Raw genomic sequence first — 20,298 nt, 5'->3', positions numbered from 1 at the left:
TATGGGTAGTCTGTCCACTGGGATAATTTTTGTTTTTTCACTTTGGAGACAAGAAGTTTCCACTCTGTGTTGAGCAAATTTTTGGATCCTGCCTCTTTTAGCTTGAGAGAAACAAATGGTGGAATGATATTTTGTTGTCTTTTTGATACTCTTGAGCACATTTCACTCCTGTACTCCCCTGACAACGGTCCAAACTTCTGTTAATACTTGTCACATGTACTTGTAAGACAGGGGTCTGTGTCTTACTTTCTCTTTTCTTCCAGTTTTATTGAGATATAATTGACATACAGCACTGTATAGGTTCATGGTGTACAACACATCTGACTTACATACATCACGAAATCATTACCACAATAAGATTAGTGAACATCCATCATCTTATATAGATACAAAGAATAGCATTTGCTTTTTTCTATTTTATAAAGAATAGAAAAAAGTGTTTGCCTTCTGATGAGAACTCAGGATTTTCTCTCAAAAATTTTCATGTATGATGTACAGTTGTGCTAGTTGTATTTATCATGTTGTACATTACATCCCTAGTATTTATTTATCTTATAACAGTAAATATGTACCTTATGACCACCTTAAACCAATTCTCCCTGCCCCCATCCTATGCTTCTGGTAACCACAAATATGATCTCTTTTTCTATGACTTTGTTTGATTCTTTGTTTCTGAAGTATAATTAACCTAAAACACTATGTTAGTTCCTGTTACATAACATAGTGACTTGATATTTCTATACATTTCAAAATGATCACCATGATAAGTCTAGTTACCATCTGTCACCACACAAAGACACTACATAATTATTGATTATTCTCCACACTGTACATTTCAAACTTGTGATTCATTTATTTTGTAATTGAAAGTCTGTACCTCAGTCTCCCTCAACTATTTCTCTCCTCCTCCCACCCCCATTCCCTCTGGCAACCACCATTTGTTTTCTGTATCTATGTCTCTGTTTCTGTTTTGTTGTGTTTGTCCATTTGTTTTGTTTTGTTTTCTAGATTCCACATATAAGTGAAATCACACAGTACTTGTCTCTGTCTGACTTATTTTACTTAAAACAATACTTTCTAGGCTCACCCATGTGGTCACAAATGGTAAGATTTCATTCTTTTTAAGATTAAATAATATTCCATTATATATATGTATACACTACATCTTCAATATTCATTCATCTATCGATGGACACTTGGGTTGCTTCCATATCTTGACTATTGTAAATAATGCTTCAAAAACATAGGGGTGCACATATCATATCTAAATATTGTATTTGTCTTTTTAGGATAAATATCCAGGAGTGAAATTGCTAGATTATATGATACTTCTATTTTTACCTTTCTGAGGAATCTCTATAATTTTTTCCATAGTGGACACACCAATTTAAATTCCCAGCAACAGTGCATGAGAGTACCCTTTTCTCCAATATTTGCCAAAACTTATTTTTTTGCTCTTGATAATTGCCATTTGGACAGGTGTGAGGTTATACCTCATTTTAGTTTTTATTTGCATTTCCCTGATGATTAGTGGTGTTGAGCATCTTTTAATATATTAATATATTTGTTGGCTATCTGTATGTTATTTTTGGAAAAATGTATATTCAGGTCCTCTGCCCATGTTTTAATCAAATATTTAGCTTTTTGATGGTAAATTGTATATTTTGGATATTAACCTCTTACTAGATATATCATTTGCAAATATCTTCTCCCATTCAGTATGCAGCCTTTTCATTTCATTGATAGTTTCCTTTGCTGTGCAAAATATTTTTGTTGATGTAGTCCCATTTGTTTATTTTTTTCTATTGTTTCCCTTGCCTGAGGAGACACATCTAAAAAATATTGCTAATGCAGATTTCACAGAGTATTACCTATATTTTCTTCTAGAAGTTTTATGGTTTCAGGTCTTACATTTAAGTATTTAATCCATTTTTAGTTTACTTTTGTATATGGTGTTAGAAATTAATCCCGTTTTATTATTTTGCATGTAACTGTCCAGTTTTCCGTAACATTTACTGAAGAGGCTGTCTTTTCTCCATTGCATATTCATGCCTCCTTTGTCATAGATTAATTGCCCATATAAGTATGTCTGTATCATAGAGTTTTGATTTGTAGTATAGTATAGCTTTGTAGTATAGTTTGAAATCAGGGAGCATGATACTTTGGGCTATTCAGGGTCTTTTGTGTTTTGTACACATTTTTGAATTATTTGTTCTAATTCTGTGAAAAATGCCATTATTATTTGATAGAGATTGCATTGAATCTGTAGATTGCCTTGGTTGTATGGTCATTTTAGCAATATTCATTCTTCCTATCCATGAGCATGGTATGTCCTTGCATCTGTTTGTGTCCTCTTCAGTTTCATTCATCACTGAGCTATAGTTTTCAGAGTACAGGTCTTTTACCTGCTTAGTTAGATTTATTCGTAGGTATTTTACACTTTTTGATGTGACAGTAAATAGGATTGCTTTCTTAATTTCTTTTTCTAATAGTTCCTTTTTAGTGTATAAAATTGCAACAGATTCCTATATATTAATCCTGTGTCCTGCACTTTACAGAATTCTTTAATGAGTTCTAATAGTTTTCTTGGTGAAATCTTTAGGATTTTCTATATAGAGTATCATGTCATTGGTAAGCAATAACAGTTTTACTTCTTCCTTTCCACATTGGATTCCTGACTGCTGTGGCTAGGAGTTTCAATATTATGTTGAATAAAAGTGGTGAGAGTGGGCATCCTTGTCTTGCTCCTGAACTTAGAATAAATGCTTTCACCTTTTTATCATTGAGTATAATGTTATCTGTGGGCTTGTCATATACAGCCTTTATTATATTGAGGTATATTCCCTCTATTCCAACTTTCTGGAGAGCTTTATATCATAAAAGGATGTTGAATTTTGTCAAAAGCTTTTTCTACACCTATTGAGATGACCATATGATTTTTATTCTTCAATTTGTTAACGTGATATATCAAATTATTTTGCAGATATTGAACTATCCTTGTGTCCTTGGAATAAATCCCACTTGATAATTATGTATGATCTATTTAATGTATTGTTGGATTTGGTGTGCTAATATTTTGTAGAGAATTTTTGCATCTATGTTCATCACTGATATTTGCCTGTAATTTTCATGTTTTTTTGTGATATATTTGTGTGGTTTTGGTAACAGGGTGATGCTGGCCTCTTAGAATTAGTTCAGAAGCATTATGTGCTCTGCAAATTTATTGAATAGTTTGAGAAAACTAAGTATTAACTCTTCTCTACATGTTTGGTAGAATTCACCTGTGAAGCCATCTGTTCCTGACCTTTGTTTGATGGAAGCTTTTTAAATTACTGATTCAGTTTCATTACTGATAATTGGTCTGTTCGTATTTTCTAGTTCTTCCTTGTTCAGTCTTGGGAGATTGTACATTTCTAGGAATTTTTTCCATTTCTTTTATGTTGTCCATTTTATTGGCATATAGCTGTTCATAGTTAGCTCTTATGATCCTTTGTATTTCTGTGGTGTCACATGTAACTTCTTTTTCGTTTTTCATTTTATTGATTTGGGTCCTCTCTCTATTTTTCTTGATGAGCCTGGCTAAAGCTTTATCGATTTGGTTCATCTTTACAAAGAACTAACTCTTAGTTTTATTGACCTTTCTCTATTTAATTTATTTCAGCTCTGATCTTTATTTCTTTCCTTCTACTAACTTTGGGTTTTGTTAATTCTTCTTTTCTTAGTTCCTATAGGTGTAAGGTTAGGCTGTTTAATTTGAGATTTTTCTTGTTTCCTGAGAAAAGCTTGTACAGTAAGTCCCTTACATACGAACAAATTCCATCCTGAGAGTGCATTCGTAAGTCCAACAAAGTTAGCATAGGTACCCAACTAACACAATTGGCTATATAGTGCTAGTTTTACACTTGGCTTGCGGACTTCCTGGGCTTGAAATAAAGATACTGTACTCTATACAGTACTGTACAATAAAGTACACAAAAGCACAACCCCTCATACAGGATGCATGTATGACACAATGTATGCCAGACACGTGAACTAACTTACATGATTAGACATGCAAACGAATGTTCACATCTTTGAAAGATCGTGATTTGAAGGTTTGTATGTATGGAACTTACTGTATGATATTTCTATAAACTACTCTCTTAGAAATGCTTTTGCTGAATCCCACAGATTTTGGATCATTGTGATTTCATTTGCACTTATCTCCAGGTACTTTTGATTTTCTCTTTGAGATCTTCAGTAATCCATTGGTTGTTTATTGCACATTGTTTAGCCTCCATGTGTTTGTGATTTTTGCAGTTTTTTTCCATGTAATTGATTTCTAGTCTAGTCTCATAACATTGTGGTCAGAAAAGATGGTTGATATATGATTTCAATTTTCTTAAACTTACCACGACTTGTTTTTTCATCTAGCATGTGATCTGTCCTGGAGAATGTTTCATGTGCACTTGAAAATAATTTGTATTCTGTTGCTGATCTAATGTGTCATTTAAGGCCAGTGTTTCCTTACTGAATTTATGTCTGGATGATCAGTCCAATGATGTAAGTGGAGTGTTAAAGTCCCCTACAATTATTGTGATATTGTCAATTTCTCATTTTATGTCTGTTAATATTTGCTTTATGTATTTATGTACTGATGTTGGGTGCATACATATTTACAATTATTATATATTCTTCTTGTATACATCCCTTTATCATTATGTAATGTCTTTTTTTGTCTCTTATTACAGTCTTTATTTTAAGATCTATTTTGTTTGATGGAAGTAGTGCTACCCCTGCTTTCTTTTCATTTCCATTTGCATGGCATATCTTTTGCCATCTTCTCATTTTCAGTCCACATGTGTCTTGAGATCTTAAGGGGATCTCTTGCAGGCAACATATATATGAGCCTTGTTTTTGTATCCATTCAGCGACTCTATGTCTTTTGATTGGAGCATATATTCCATTTAAATCTAAAGTAATTATTGGGCTTCCCTGGTTGTGCAGTGGTTAAGAACCCACCTACCAATGCAGGGGACATGGGTTAGAGCCCTGGTACAGGAAGATCCCAAGTGCAGCAGACCAACTGAGCCTGTGTGCCACAACTTCTGAGCCTGTGCTCTAGAGCCTGTGTGCCACAACTACTGAAGCCTGCATGCCTAGATCCCATGCTCCCCAACAAAAGAAGCCACCACAATGAGAAGCCCATGCACTACAATGAAGAGTAGACCCCGCTTGCTGCAACTAGAGAAAACCCACACACAGTGATGAACACCCAACACAACCAAAAATAAAAACAAATAAATAAATATTGATAGATATAGTTCTTTTTGTTCCTTTCTTCTTCTTTTGGTCTCTTCCCTTGTGATTTGATAAATATTTTCAGTGATATGTTTGGATTCATTTCTGTCTTTTGTGTTCTGTATCTATTATGGATTTTTGTTTTGTGGTTATCGTGGGTTTTATATATAGCAATCTATATATATGTATGTTATATAAGTTGCTGATTTCTTAACTTTGAATGCATTTTTCCAACCATGAATTTTTACTTCTCCCTCATTTATTGTTTTTGACATCATAACTTACATCTTTTTGTTTTGTGTATCCCCTTAACTACTTATCATGTATACAGCTGATTTTACAACTTTTGTCTTTTAACCTTCCTTCTAGCTTTATATGTCATTGATTTACTACTATTACTGCATATTTGCCTTTACCAATGAGATTTTTCATTTTGTAATTTTCATATTTCTAGCTGAGGCCTTTCTTTTTCTGCTTAGAGAAATCCCTTTAACAGTTCTTTTAAATCTGGTTTTGTGCTCCTGAACTCTTTTTGTTTTTGCTTGCCTGTAGAACTTTTAATATCTCCTTCAAATCTGAATGTTAGCCTTGTCAGGTTGAGTATTCTTCATGATAGCTTTTTCCACTTCATCCCTTTAAACATATCATGGCCCACACCTCTACCTGCAGAGTTTCTGCATAAAAGTCAATGATAGTATTATGGGAATTTCATTGTATGTAACTTGCTACTTTTCCCTTGCTGCTTTTAATATTCTCTTTTTTCTTTTTCTTTTTTCATTTTAATTACAGTGTGTCTTTGTGTAGTCATTTTTGGTTTGAACCTGCTTGCAAAGTCTCTGTGCTTCCTGGACCTGGATGCTTTTTTTTTCATTTCCCAGGTTAGTTAAATTTTCAGCTATTATGTCTTCAAATATGTTCTTTGCCACTTTCTCTTTCTCTTCTCATTCAGGGACCCTTATAATGAGAATGTTGTTATGCTTGGTGTTGTCTCAGAGGTCTCTTAAACTGTTCCCAATTTTTAAAATTCTGTGTTCTTTTTTCTGTTTAGCTAAAACAATTTCCACTACTCTGTCTTCCACTTTGCTGATCTGTTCCTATGTATCATCTAATCTACTGTTGATTCATTCAAGTTTAATTTTTAGTTCATTTATTATATTCTTCATCTCTGTTTGGTTCTTCTTTATATTTTCTAACTCTTTTTCTTTACTATTCTCACTGTGTTCACCCACTTTTTGTCCTGAGTTCTTTGAGCATCTTTATGATCACCACCATGAATGATTTATTGGGTAGATTGCTTATCTCCAATTAAATTCTTCTTCTGGGGTTTTATCTTGTTGCTTCATTTGGAACATATTGCTCTGTCACTTCATTTGCTTAATTTGCTGTTTTTATTGCTATGTATTTGGTATACTGTTTATATTTCCCTATCTTAGAGAAGTGGCCTTATGTAGGAGACATGCTATGGGGCACAGCAGCACACTCCCTTCTTGTCACCAGAGCTATATGCTCTCAGGGTGCCCCCTATAGGGGCTATATGGGTCTTTCTGCTGTGATAAGCTGACTACTACAGATACTGGTAGGTGTAGCTGTCTCCTGTTCCAGTTGGTTGCCAGCCCCTGCCTTGTGTGGAGACTACTGGCTTCTGGTGGGTAAGGCATAATCCTGCCATGACTAGGTGCATGACAAGGGAAATCCTCATCCTGGTGCCAGCCTACTGGTGAGTTGGGCTATGTCACAAGGTGGCTGGCTGCAGGGTTAGGATCCTGGAGCTAGTATCCACCTGCTGTTGAGCTGGGCCATGGCCAAGGGCATGTGGCTGAGGGGCTCAGCGTCCTGGAGCTGGTTTCAACATCCTCATGGGAGGATATGGTGCCTTAGGCATCCTGACACTGGTGCCTTCCCACTAGTGGGTAAGGCTTGGTCCCAGGGATACTACCAGCTCCTTGTGTGTAGAGTTAGGACCTGGGGTCTCTGACTATGGTCTGGAGTCCCAGAGATAGTGTCAACTCAATGGTGGGTGGAGCTGGGACCAAGAGGGTCCTTGGGCTAGTTCTGGCCCAATGGGCACAACTGAATCCTGGCATATCTGCCTGCAGTGTGCAGGGGGTCCCAGAGTTGATGTCCACCCACATGTGGGAAGGGCTGGGACCCAAATATCCCAGGGCTAATTCTCATCCCTGGGAGGTAAGGCTGGACCCCAGGGTTAGTGCTGGCCCACTGGTGGGTGGAGCTGGGTCTTGGTTACTCTGGCTCTGGGGCCTTGATTTCACAGACCTGGTGTTGGCCTGTTGTGTGTTGGGCTGGATCTTGTGTGCTGTGTGAATAAGGCCAAGTCCTTGGAAGCTCAGGGGGTCCTAAATCAGCCAGCCTGCTAGAGGGAAGACCCCAAAATGGTGTTGCCAGCATCAGTGCACTCATGGTAGGATGAGTTTCCAAAAATAGCTGCTGTCAGTGTCAATGTCCCTAGGGTGAGTCCAAATTGCATCCTCTCTGGGAGGTTCTCCAAGATCAGCAAGTGGGTCTAACCCAAGTTTATTTCAAATTGTTGCTTCTGCCCTGGGTCTCAGAGCTTGTGAGATTTTGTGTGTACCCTTTAAGAGTACAGTCTCTATTTCCCACAGCCCTTCAGCTCTCCTGAAACTAAGCCTGACTGGCCTTGAAAGCCAAACAGTCTAGAGTCTTGTCTTTCTAGTACAGGATCTCTGGGCTGGGGAGCTCAATGTGGGGCTCAGACACTTCATTCCTTGTGGAGAACCTCTGCAATTGTAATTATTCTCCTGTTTGTGGGTCACATATCCAGGGGTATGGCTCTTGACTATACTGTGCCTCCATTTCTCCTACCCATCTTGTTGTGGTTCCTTCTTTACATCTTTAGTTGTAAAATATCTTTTCTGCTAGTGTTCAGGTTGTTCTCATCAATAGTTGCTCTGTAAGTATTTGTAATTTTGGTGTGCCTGTGGAAGGAGTTGAGATCAGGGTCTTCCTACTCTGCCATCTTGGCCACTCCACCTGTGTATAACTTCTTGATAAAGCAAGGATAGTACTGTTCTCCTGTACATTTTTAAATGTGTAGACAATTCATCTATGTTCATGTATTTTCAATTTGCATTTTGTTTATAGCAGGGGAAGGTGAAAATTTTGGACCTATTGCTGAGGAACAGGGGTGTAATTCATTCTGTTGTTCATCCTTTTGTGTAAATAAAGTTATTTTCTCATATGCTCCATAGAACAATATTGCCATTTGGACAGAAAATATAGGCCTTAATATTTTTTTCCAGAAAAATCATATTGAGGATTAAGGGAAGGGAGCCATGTTTCATTAAGGCACTTAAGGGTACCATTATTTTTAAGAAAGATCTTCAAGGTGACATAGATAAACTGATAGAGCATACAGATTATTTTCGGTAATTATTTGATTATATTGTTTTGGAATCATCCATAAATTCAAGAGAGAGTTTGAAGATCCTCCTTCCTATGTTGAATATCCAAAGCACCATCCTTGCATTTCACACATGACTGAAGAACCAAACTACCATGTTCTGAAAATCCATCACGAAATTTTGAGGTCACAAAATAATATACAACTGGATCAAAACAGCAATTTAAATTTGCAAGACACAGGGAAATTATGTGGAAAAATAGAGTGCTCTTAATAAAGGAGCAGTTTGAAAAGATTCGTTGCTTCACCATCATAAAGAAAGGGAAGTTGAAGTGGTAGGGTGTGAAACAAACAATGAATACCACTGCACACAACAGGACCATCCACAAAGCCTTTTTTCTCTCTTTGGTATTCTGAGGGGGAACTTGGAATTCCTGTAAAATTTTTCTTGTTCTCCATGTGCAATAAGTAATAATTACAACAGGTAAGACAAACCCTCCAAGTTCAGCTACAGTTACCATGCCAATAGTAGACACCATGCTAATATGTTGAAGCCCTAAATTGGAAAAGCAGGATTCAGTATTGTAGGCTAATCCAACATTTCTCAGAATTGGAAGTGGCTAACAGGCAGTCCCCATGATGACCCAGATGGCAGCACTGATGCCCACATCATACCTACGCTTCCAGTCTCTGGCCCTGAAAGGCTTGAGGAGAAAGAAGCACCTCTGAAGGTTGATGCATGTCAGGAAACAAATGCTGGCATACATGTTGAGATACTTTAGGTAGAAGCACAGCAGGCAAAGGGCCCTCTGGAAAGGCCAGTGGTGGCTGATGTAATAGTAAATCCGGAGGGGTAAGGACAGCACATGAGCAAGGTCAGCCACAGAGAGGTTGATCATGAAAATGATGGATTTATTTTTCTTGCTGATGAAGCGGCACAGAACCCACAAGGCTGCACTGTTGGCCAGTAGACCAGGGATGAATATGAGGATATAGGTGGTTGCATAGAGAGAGTACTGAAATGACATTTGAAGATCAGTGCACTTTGCTCTTATACTGTTTGCACTGTTATTTCCCATCTTGAGAATTTGTGTTCCTTCCTTAGGGAAAGTATCAGAATGATAATTTCTGCAGAAAATAGAGAAAAATAGGGTCAAGGGCATATCAGTCCATGTTTGGGTATACAAATGTATTTGTATTCTACCAAAGAGGTATTCAAGTGTGAACTTTCATAAACTCAAAAGGTCTTTTCTATGTAAGGTGAAAATATCTTGCCAATCTACAACTGGATAACAGTACTGTTGAAGATATTTTCAGAACCAAAAAGATCAGTGTTTTGGCAATAACTTCAGTCAGGTTGTTCCCTTAGTAGTCAGAGGAAGTAATCAAACTTGCAGAGATAACCAAAAAGTAAGTCTTCCTGGCAAATAGCCGCCAAACATACATTTCAAAATTCTTGTTTTACATTCAGTTTTACAATTATCTCTATCTGTATTTTCAAAGTTTAAGATCCAGCTTTTCCTATCCTCAATGCTGAGAGAGATAAAACTCAATCTATTTTGAAAGACAACCTTATCAGGGATTAGATGACTGCTGAGGTTAGTCGATGAACATTTAGGAATGAAACATGGGATAAAGGTCTGGGGAAGGGCTGGCAGGTCACTAGGCCTTGAAAGATAGGGGCTTGGAAAAGATATTACAACTCAGATAAACTTTGTCTCCTTCAGAATTTGGCTGAGGGCACAATTAGTTCTGCTTATATAGCATGGAACTTTCAGAAGCTTCAGTAACTTTAAAGATCTGTATTTATTAACAGAATTACAGTAGCTTCAGACATTCACATTTATTGAGACTATCCTTGCAACCATTGAAAGCAACTACCAGAATATGTGACAGACTAGAGGGTATCTGGTGGTAGATGCAGCAAAAGGGGCTGCCTCTACTTCAGCTCTAGCTCTCAGGGCAAGTTCAGTGAAAAAGTTATTAATGTGGATGGTTATATTTTTAACAATCATAATTGTTAGAAGTCCTCTCTTCTAGGGAGACAAAAATCCACATCTCTGATATTTCAGCCTAGTTCAGCCTACTAGAGCCAAATAAAATAAAGTCTACTCCCTGTTACACATGACACTCTTCAAATATCTAAAGATAGGAATTCTGTCATCTCTCATATCTTCCCTTATACAGGTTATACGTTCATTCCTAGTATGGCATCATTCTTTTCCTTGGCTTTCTTTTGGATCAGGACATTTTGCTTTTAGCCAAAAGTCACTACAACACAGCTTATTTTACCCATGGAAAGGAGAGTTAAAGAACCCAAATGTTTGATATATTAGGAAATATAACTTATGCATTTGATTGCAGAACAAAAGCATAAATGGGATTTTAATACTCTCTTATAATTGTCATCACTTGCAAAAACATTTAGACTGCTTCACAATTATAGAATTAAAAGGAAAATACGACAGACTTAAGATAACTATTGAAAGCAATATAGAGTCTAAAACAGTGCCTACTCAACCCTAAACACAACCAATTAAAATGTAAAAATCAGAGGGGGAGGAGTCAAGATGGCAGAAGATGAGGACACAGAATTTGTCACTCCTCATGAATACATCTGCAGAGAAAGGACCTTCAGATGGCAGAGAAGTAAGATGTGAAGATCATCTTCCTCCCCACAGATACATCAGAAATACATCTACATGTGGAACAACTCTTACAGAACACCTACTGAATGTTGGCAGAAGACCTCAGACTTCCCAAAAGGCAAGAAACTCCCCATGTACATGCGTAGGGCAAAAGAAAAAAGGAGAAAATGGAGACCAAAAGAATAGGGACAGGAACTGCACCTCTGGGAGGGAGCTGTGAAGGAAAAAAAGTTTCCACACACTAGGAAGCCCCTTCACTGGCAGATATGGGGGATGGGCTGGGGGGAAGCTTTGGAGCCATGGAGGAGAGGGCAGCAACAGGGGTGCAGAGGGCAAAGCGGAGAGATTCCTGCACAAAGAATCAGTGTTGACCAGCACTCACGAGCCTGAGAGGCTTGTCTGCTCACCTGACAGGGTGGTGGGTAGATGGGAGCTGATGCTCGGGCTTCGGAGGTCATGTCCTAGGGAGAAGACTGAGGTTGGCTGCATGAACACAGCCTGAAGGAGGCTAGTGCACCACAGCTAGCCAGGAGGAAGTCCGGGAAAAACTCTGGAACTGCCTAAGAGGCAAGAGAACATATTTTGGGCTGCGTGTGGAGACAGGGTTCAAAGCACGACCTAAATGAGCTCCAGAGACAGGCACAACCCACGGTTATCAGCACGGACACCAGAGATGGGGATGAAACACTAAGGTTGCTGCTGCAGCCACCAAGAAGCCTGTGTGCAAGCACAGGTCACTATCCACACACACACACCTCCCCCCCAGGAGCCTGTGCAGCCTGCCATAGCCAGGGTCCCATGATCCAGGGACAACTTTCCCGGGAGAACACATGGCATGCCTTAGTCTGCTGCAAAGTCATGCTGGTCTCTGCTTCCACATGCTCACCCCACATTCCAATTATAACTACTGTACCCATCCCTCCCAAAGGCCTGAGTGAGCCAGAGTCCCCTCATCAGCTGCTACTTGAACCCCATCCTGTCTGGGTAGAGAACAGACACCCTCAGGTGACTGACATGCAGAGGCAGGGCCAAATCCAAAGCTGAACCCCAGAAGATGTGCAAACAAAGAAGAAAAAGGGAAATTTCAGCTTTCAGCCTGAGGAGGAGCAGAGTAAACCTCCACAATCAACTTGATGTACCCTGAATCTGAGGAAAACCTGAATAGACAATGAATCATTACAAAATTGAGGTGGTGGACTTTGAGAGCAACTATAGAATTGGGGTTTGCTTGCACAATTTAATTTCTTTCTTGTTTTATGTTTATCTTAGTTTAGTATTTAGAGCTTATTATCATTGGTGGATTTGTTTATTGATTTGGTTGCTCTCTCTTTATATATATATATTTTTTCCTTTTTCTTTTTTTGTGAGTGTGTATGTGTATGCTTCTTTGTGTGAGTTTGTTCATACATCTTTGCTTTTTCCATTTGTCCTACGGTTCTGTCAGTGTTTTTTGTTTTCCTTTTTAGTACAGTTTGTAGTGCTTGTTATCACTGGTGGATTCGTTTATTGGTTTGGTTTCCCTCTTGCTTTCTTTCTTCTTTTTTTATTTTTACTACTTCTTAATTATTTCATTTTTAATAATATTTTTATTTCAATAACTATTTTATTTTATTTATTTTTCTTTCTTTCTTTTTACTCCATTTTGCTCAGAGCTGTGTGGCTGACAGGGTCTGGGTGCTCTGACCGGGTGTCAGGCCTGAGCCTCTGGGGTGGGAGATTTGAGTTCAGGACATTGGACCACCAGAGACTTCCCAGCCCCATGTAATATCAAAGGGCAAAAGCTCTCTGACAGATTTCCATCTCCGAGTTAAGACTTAACTCTACTCAACAACCAGCAAGCTACAGTACTGAACAGCCCATACCAAACAACTAGCAACACAGGAACACAAGCCCACCCAGTAGCAGACAGGCTGCCTAAAATCATAAAAAGTTCACAGACACACCAAAACACACCCCCGGATGCTGTTCTGCCCACCAAAAATTCAAGACCCAGCCTAATCCACCAGAGCACAGGCACAAGTTCCCTCCACCAGGAAACCTACACAATCCGCTAAACCAACCTTAGCCACTGAAGGCAAACACAAGAAACAATGGGAACTAGGAACCTGCAGCCGGTGAAGTAGAGACACCAAACACAGGAAGTTAAGCAAAATGAGAAGACAGATAAACACACAGCAGATGAAGGAGCAAGGTAAATACCCACCATACCAAACAAATGAAGAGGAAATAGGAAGTCTACCTGAAAAAGAATTCAGAGTAACGATAGTAAAGGTGATGCAAAATCTTGAAAATAGAACGGAGAAAATACAAGAAAGGTTTAACCAGGACCTAGAGGAACAAAAGAGTAAACAAATGATGAAAAACAACACAATAAATGAAATTTAAAATTCTCTAGAAGGAAACAGTAGCAAAATAACTGAGGCAGAATAACGGATAAGTGACCTGGAACATAAAATAGTGGAAATAACTACTGTAGAGAAGAATAAAGAAAAAAGAATGAAAAGAATGGAGAACAGTCTCAGAGACTTCTGGAACAACAGTAAACACATCAACATTCGAATTATAGGGGCATCAGAAGAAGAAGAGAAAAAGAAAGGGACTGAGAAAATATGTGAGGAGAATATAGTTGAAAACTTCCCTAATATGGGAAAGGAAATAGTTATTCAAGTCCAGGAAGCACAGAGAGTCCCATACAGGATAAATCCAAGGAGAAACATGACAAGACACATATTAATCAAATGATCAAAAACTAAATACAAAGAAAACATATTAAAATCAGCAAGGGAGGGGACCTTGAAGATGGCGGAAGAGTAAGACGCGGAGATCACCTTCCTCCCCACAGATACACCAGAAATACATCTACACGTGGAACAACTCCTACAGAACACCTACTGAAGGCTGGCAGAAGACCTCAGACCTCCCAAAAGGCAAGAAACTCCCCCACGTACCTGGGTAGGGCAAAAGAAAAAACAGAGACAAAAGAATAGGGACGGCACCTGCACCAGTGGGAGGGAGCTGTGAAGGAGGAAAAGTTTCCACATACTAGGAAGCCCCTTCGTGGGCAGAGACTGCGGGAGGCGGTGCGGGGAGCTTCGGAGCTGCGGAAGAGTGCACAGCAACAGGGGTGCGGAGGGCAAAGCGGGGAGATTCCCGCACAGAGGATCGGTGCCGACCGGGACTCACCAGCCTGAGAGGCTTGTCTGCTCACCCGCCGGGCCGGGCGGGGCTGCGAGCTGAGGCTCGGGTTTCGGTTTCAGTCGGAGCGCAGGGAGAGGACTGGGGTTGGTGGCTTGAACATAGCCTAAAGGGGTTAGTGAACCACGGCTACCTGGGAGGGAGTCCGGGGAAAAGTCTGCACCTGCCGAAGAGGCAAGAGACTTTTTCTTCCCTCTTTCTTTCCTGGTGCTGGAGGAAAGGAGATTAAGAGCGCTGTTTAAAGGAGATCCAGAGACGGGCGCGAGCCGCGGCTAAAAGCACGGACCCCAGGGAGGGGAGGGAGATGCTAAGGCTGCTGCTGCCACCACCAAGGGGCCTGTGTGCGAGCACAGGTCACTATCCACACCCCTCTTCCGCGGAACCGGTGCAGCCCACCACTGCCAGGTTCCCGGGATCCAGGGACAACTTCCCCGGGAGAACTCAGGGCGGGCCTCAGGCTGGTGCAACGTCACGCCGGTCTCTGCCGCCGCAGGCCCGCCCCGCACGCAGTGCCCCTCCCTCCCCCCCGGCCTGAGTGCGCCAGAACCCCCGAATCAGCGGCTCATTTAACCCCGTCCTGTCTGAGCAAAAAACAGACGCCCTCCAGCGACCTACACGCAGAGGCAGGGCCAAATCCAAAGCTGAGCCCCTGTGAGCTGTGAGAACAAAGAAGAGAAAGGGAAATCTCTCCCAGCAGACTCAGAACCAGCAGATTAAAGCTCCACAATCAACTTGATGTACCCTGCATCTGTGGAATACATGAATAGACAACGAGTCATCCCAAATTGAGGAGGTGGGCTTCGAGAGCAAGATCTATGATTTTTTTCCCCTTTTCCTCTTTTTGTGAATGTGTATGTGTATGCTTCTGTGTGAGATCTTGCCTGTATAGTTTTGCTTCCATCATTTGTCCTAGGGTTCTATCCGTCCACGGTTTTTTTTTTTTTAAATTTTTTCTTAATAATTAATTTTAATAACTTTATTATACTTTACCTTCATTCTCTCTTTCTTTCTTTCTTTCCTTCCTTCCTTCCCTCCTTTACACAACGAATCATCCCAAATTGAGTAGGTGGTCTCTGAGAGCAAGATTTATGATTTTTTCCCCTTTACCTCTTTTTGTGAGGGTGTATGTGTATGCTTCTGTGTAAGATTTTATCTATATAGCTTTGCTTCCAACATTTGTCCTAAGGTTCTATCCGTCCCTTTTTTTTTCTTTTTTAAATAAGTATTTTTTAATTCAATAACTTTATTATACTTTATTTTATTTTACTGTATCTTCTTTCTTTCTGTATTTTTCCTTCTTTCCCTCCTTCCTTCCTCCCTCCCTCCCTCCCTCCTTTCTTTCCTTCTTGCCTTCTTTCCTTCTTTGCTTCTTTCTTTCTTTCTTCCCTCCTTCCTTCCATCCTTCCCTCCTTTCTATCTTTCTTTCTTCATACTTCTACTAATTCTCTCTACTTTTTCTCCCTTTTATTCTGAGCTGTGGAGATGAAAGGCTCTTGGTGCTCCAGCCAAGAGTCAGGGCTCTGCCTCTGAGGTAGGAGAGCCAACTTCAGGACACTGGTCAACAAGAGACCGCCCAGCTCCACATAATATCAAATGGCGAAAATCTCCCAGAGACCTCCATCTTAACACCAGCACCCAGCTTCACTCAACGACCAGCAAGCCACAGTGCTGGAAAACCTATGCCAAACAACTAGCAAAACAGGAACACACCCCCACCCATTAGCAGAGAGGCTGCCCAAAATCATAATAAGACCACAGACACCCCAAAACACACCACCAGACGTGAACCTGCCCACTAGAGAGACAAGATCCAGCCTCATCCACCACAACACAGGCACTAGTCCCCTCCACCAAGAAACCTACACAACCCACTGAACCAACCTTAGCCACTGGAGACAGACATCAAAAACAGTGGGAACTACAAACCTGCAGCCTGAAAAAAGGAGACCCCAAACACAGTAAGATAAGCAAAAAGAGAAGACAGAAAAACACTCAGCAGATAAAGGAGCAAGATAAAAATGCACCAGACCTAACAAATGAAGAGGAAATAGGCAGTCTACCTGAAAAAGAATTCAGAATAATGATAGTAAGGATGATCCGAAATCTTGGAAATAGAATGGACAAAATGCAAGAAACAGTTAACAAGGACCTAGAAGAAATAAAGATGAAACAAGCAATGATGAACAACACAATAAATGAAATTAAAAGTCCTCTAGATGGGATCAATAGCAGAATAACTGAGGCAGAAGAACGGATAAGTGACCTGGAAGATAAAATAGTGGAAATAACTACTGCAGAGCAGAATAAAGAGAAAAGAATGTAAAGAACTGAGGACAGTCTCAGAGACCTCTGGGACAACATTAAACACACCAGCATTCGAATTATAGGAGTTTCAGAAGAAGAAGAGAAAAAGAAAGGGACTGAGAAAATATTTGAAGAGATTATAGTTGAAAACTTCCCTAATATGGGAAAGGAAATAGTTAATCAAGTCCAGGAAGCACAGAGAGTCCCATACAGGATAAACCCAAGGAGAAATATGCCAAGACACATATTAATCAAACTGTCAAAAATTAAATACAAAGAAAGCATATTAAAAGCAGCAAGGGAAAAACAACAAATAACACACAAGGGAATCCCTATAAGGTTAACAGCTGATCTCTCAGCAGAAACCCTACAAGCAACAAGGGAGTGGCATGATATACTTAAAGTGATGAAGGAGAAAAACCTGCAACCAAGACTACTCTACCCAGCAAGGATCTCATTCAGATTTGATGGAGAAATTAAAACCTTTACAGACAAGCAAAAGCTGAGAGAGTTCAGCACCACCAAACCAGCTTTACAACAAATGCTAAAGGAACTTCTCTAGACAAGAAACACAAGAGAAGGAACAGACCTATAATAACGAACCCAAAACAATTTAGAAAATGGGAATAGGAACATACATATCAATAATTACCTTAAATGTAAATGGACTAAATGCTCCCACCAAAAGACACAGATTGCCTGAATGGATACAAAAACAAGACTGTTACATATGCTGTCTACAAGAGACCCACTTCAGACCTAGAGACACATACAGACAGAAAGTAAGGGGATGGAAAAAGATATTCATGCAAATGGAAACCAAAAGAAAGCTGGAGTAGCAATTCTCATATCAGACAAAATAGACTTTAAAATAAGGACTATTAGAAGAGACAAAGAAGGACACTACATAATGATCAAGGGATCAATCCAAGAAGAAGATATAACAATTGTAAATATTTATGCACCCAACATAGGAGCACCTCAATACATAAGGCAAATGCTAACAGCCATAAAAGGGGAAATCGACAGTAACACATTCATAGTAGGGAACTTTAACACCCCACTTTCACCCATGGACAGATCATCCAAAATGAAAATAAATAAGAAAACACAAGCTTTAAATGATACCTTAAACAAGATGGACTTAATTGATATTTATAGGACACTCCAACCAAAAACAACAGAATACACATTTTTCTCAAGTGCTCATGGAACATTCTCCAGGATAGATCATATCTTGGGTCACAAATCAAGCCTTGGTAGATTTAAGAAAATTGAAATTATATCAAGTATCTTTTCCGACCACAATGCTGTGAGATTAGATATCAATTACAGGAAAAGATCTGTAAAAAATACAAACACATGCAGGCTAAACAATATATTATTAATAACGAAGATATCACTGAAGAAATCAAAGAGGATATTTAAAAAATACCTAGAAACAGATGACAATGGAGGCACGACAACACAAAACATCTGGGATGCAGCAAAAGCAGTTCTAAGAGAGAAGTTTATAGCAATACATTCCTACCTCAAGAAACAAGAAAATCTCAAATAAACAACCTAACTTTATACCTAAAGCAACTAGAGAAAAAAAAACAACAACCAAAAAAAGTTTAGTAGAAGGAAAGAAATCTTAAAGATCAGAGCAGAAATAAATGAAATAAGAACAGAGAAAACAGTAGCAAAGATCAATAAAACTAAAACTTTGTCCTTTGAAAAGATAAACAAACTCGATAAACATTTAGCCAGATTCATCAAGGAAAGAAGGGAGAGGACTCAAATCAGTAAAATTAGAAATGAAAAAGGAGAAGTTACAACTGACACTGCAGAAATACAAAGGACCAAAAGAGACTACTACAAGCAAATATATGCCAAGAAAAAAAAATAGGTAGCCTGGAAGAAACAGACAAATTCTTGGAAAAGTACAACCTTCCTAGAATGAACCAGAAATAGAAAATATGAAGAGACCAGTCACAAGCACTGGAAATGAAACTGTGATGAAAAATCTTCCAGTAATCAGAAGTCCAGGACCAGATGGCTTCACAGGAGAATTCTATCAAACAGTTAGAGAAGAGCTAACACCTATCCTTCTCATAAGCTTCAAAAAAATTGCAGAATGAGGAATATGTCCAGACTCATTTTACAAGTCCACCATCACCCTGATACCAAAACCAGACAAAGATATCACAAAAAAATAAAATTACCAGACAACATCACTGATGAACATACATGCAAAATCCTCAACAAAATACTACCAAACCAGATCCAACAACACAATAAAAGGATCATACCCCATGATCGGGTGTGATTTATCCCAGGGATGCAAGGATTCTTCAACATACTGAAATCAATCAATGAGATACACCATTTTAACAAATGGCGGAATAAAAACCATATGATTATCTCAATAGATACAGAAAATGGGCATAGATGGAACCTACCTCAACATAATAAAGGCCATATATGACAAACCCACAGCAAACATTATTCTCGATGGTGAAAAACTGAAAGCATTTCCTCTAGGGTCAGGAACAAGACAAGGGTGTCCACTCTCGCCACTGTTGTTCAATATAGCTTTGGAAGTCTTCGTAATAGCAATCAGAGAAGAAAAAGAAATGAAAGGAATCCAGATTGGAAAAGAAGAAGTAAAACTGTTTGCAGATCACATGATACTATACATAAGAAATCCTAAAGATGCCATCAGAAAACTACTAGAGCTGATCAATGAATTTAGTAAAGTCACAGGATACAAAATTAAGGCACAGATATCTCTTGCATTCCTATACACTAATGATGAAAAACCTGAAAGAGAAATTAAGGAAACACTCCAATTTACCACTGCAACAAAAAGAATAAAATACCTAGGAATAAATGTACCTAAGGAGACAAAAGACCTGTATGTAGAAAACTATGACACTGATGAAAGAAATTAAAGATGATAAAAACAGTTGGAGAGATATACCATGTCCTTGGATTGGAAGAATCAACATTGTGAAAATGACTATACTACCCAAAGCAATCTACAGATTCAATGCAATCCCTATCAAATTACCAATGTCATTTTTCACAGAACTACAATGAAAAATTTCACCATTTTTATGGAAACGCAAAAGACCCTGAATAGACAAAGCAATCATGAGAAAGAAAAATGGAGCTAGAGGAATCAGGCTCCCTGAGTTCAGACTATACTGCAAAGCTACAATAATCAAGACAGTAAGGTACTGGCACAAAAATAAAAATATAGATCAATGGAACAGGATGGAAAGCCCAGAGATAAACACACACACCTATTGTCACCTAATATGACAAAGGAGGCAACAACATACAATGGAGAAAAGACATCCTCTTCAATAAGTGGTGCTAGGAAAATTGGACAGCTCTCTGTAAAATAATGAAATTAAAGTACTCCCTAACAGTATTCACAAAAGGAAACTCAAAATGGATTAAAGACCTAAATGTAAGGCCAGACACTATAAAACTCTTTGAGGA

General features: G+C 39.0%; 1 pseudogene across 1 annotated transcript; it reads right to left on the bottom strand.

The window, feature by feature from the left end:
- Positions 1-8,696: 8,696 nt before the first annotated feature.
- Positions 8,697-9,738, bottom strand: LOC307180378 (putative P2Y purinoceptor 10; annotated as a pseudogene). Its single transcript has one exon. The product of its transcript is annotated as a putative P2Y purinoceptor 10 (transcript).
- Between the last annotated feature and the right edge of the window lie 10,560 nt (positions 9,739-20,298).

Source organism: Stenella coeruleoalba (assembly GCF_951394435.1).
Source record: "Stenella coeruleoalba genome assembly, chromosome: X".
Taxonomy (NCBI): domain Eukaryota; kingdom Metazoa; phylum Chordata; class Mammalia; order Artiodactyla; family Delphinidae; genus Stenella; species Stenella coeruleoalba.
This window is presented reverse-complemented; position numbering and strand designations above follow the sequence as displayed.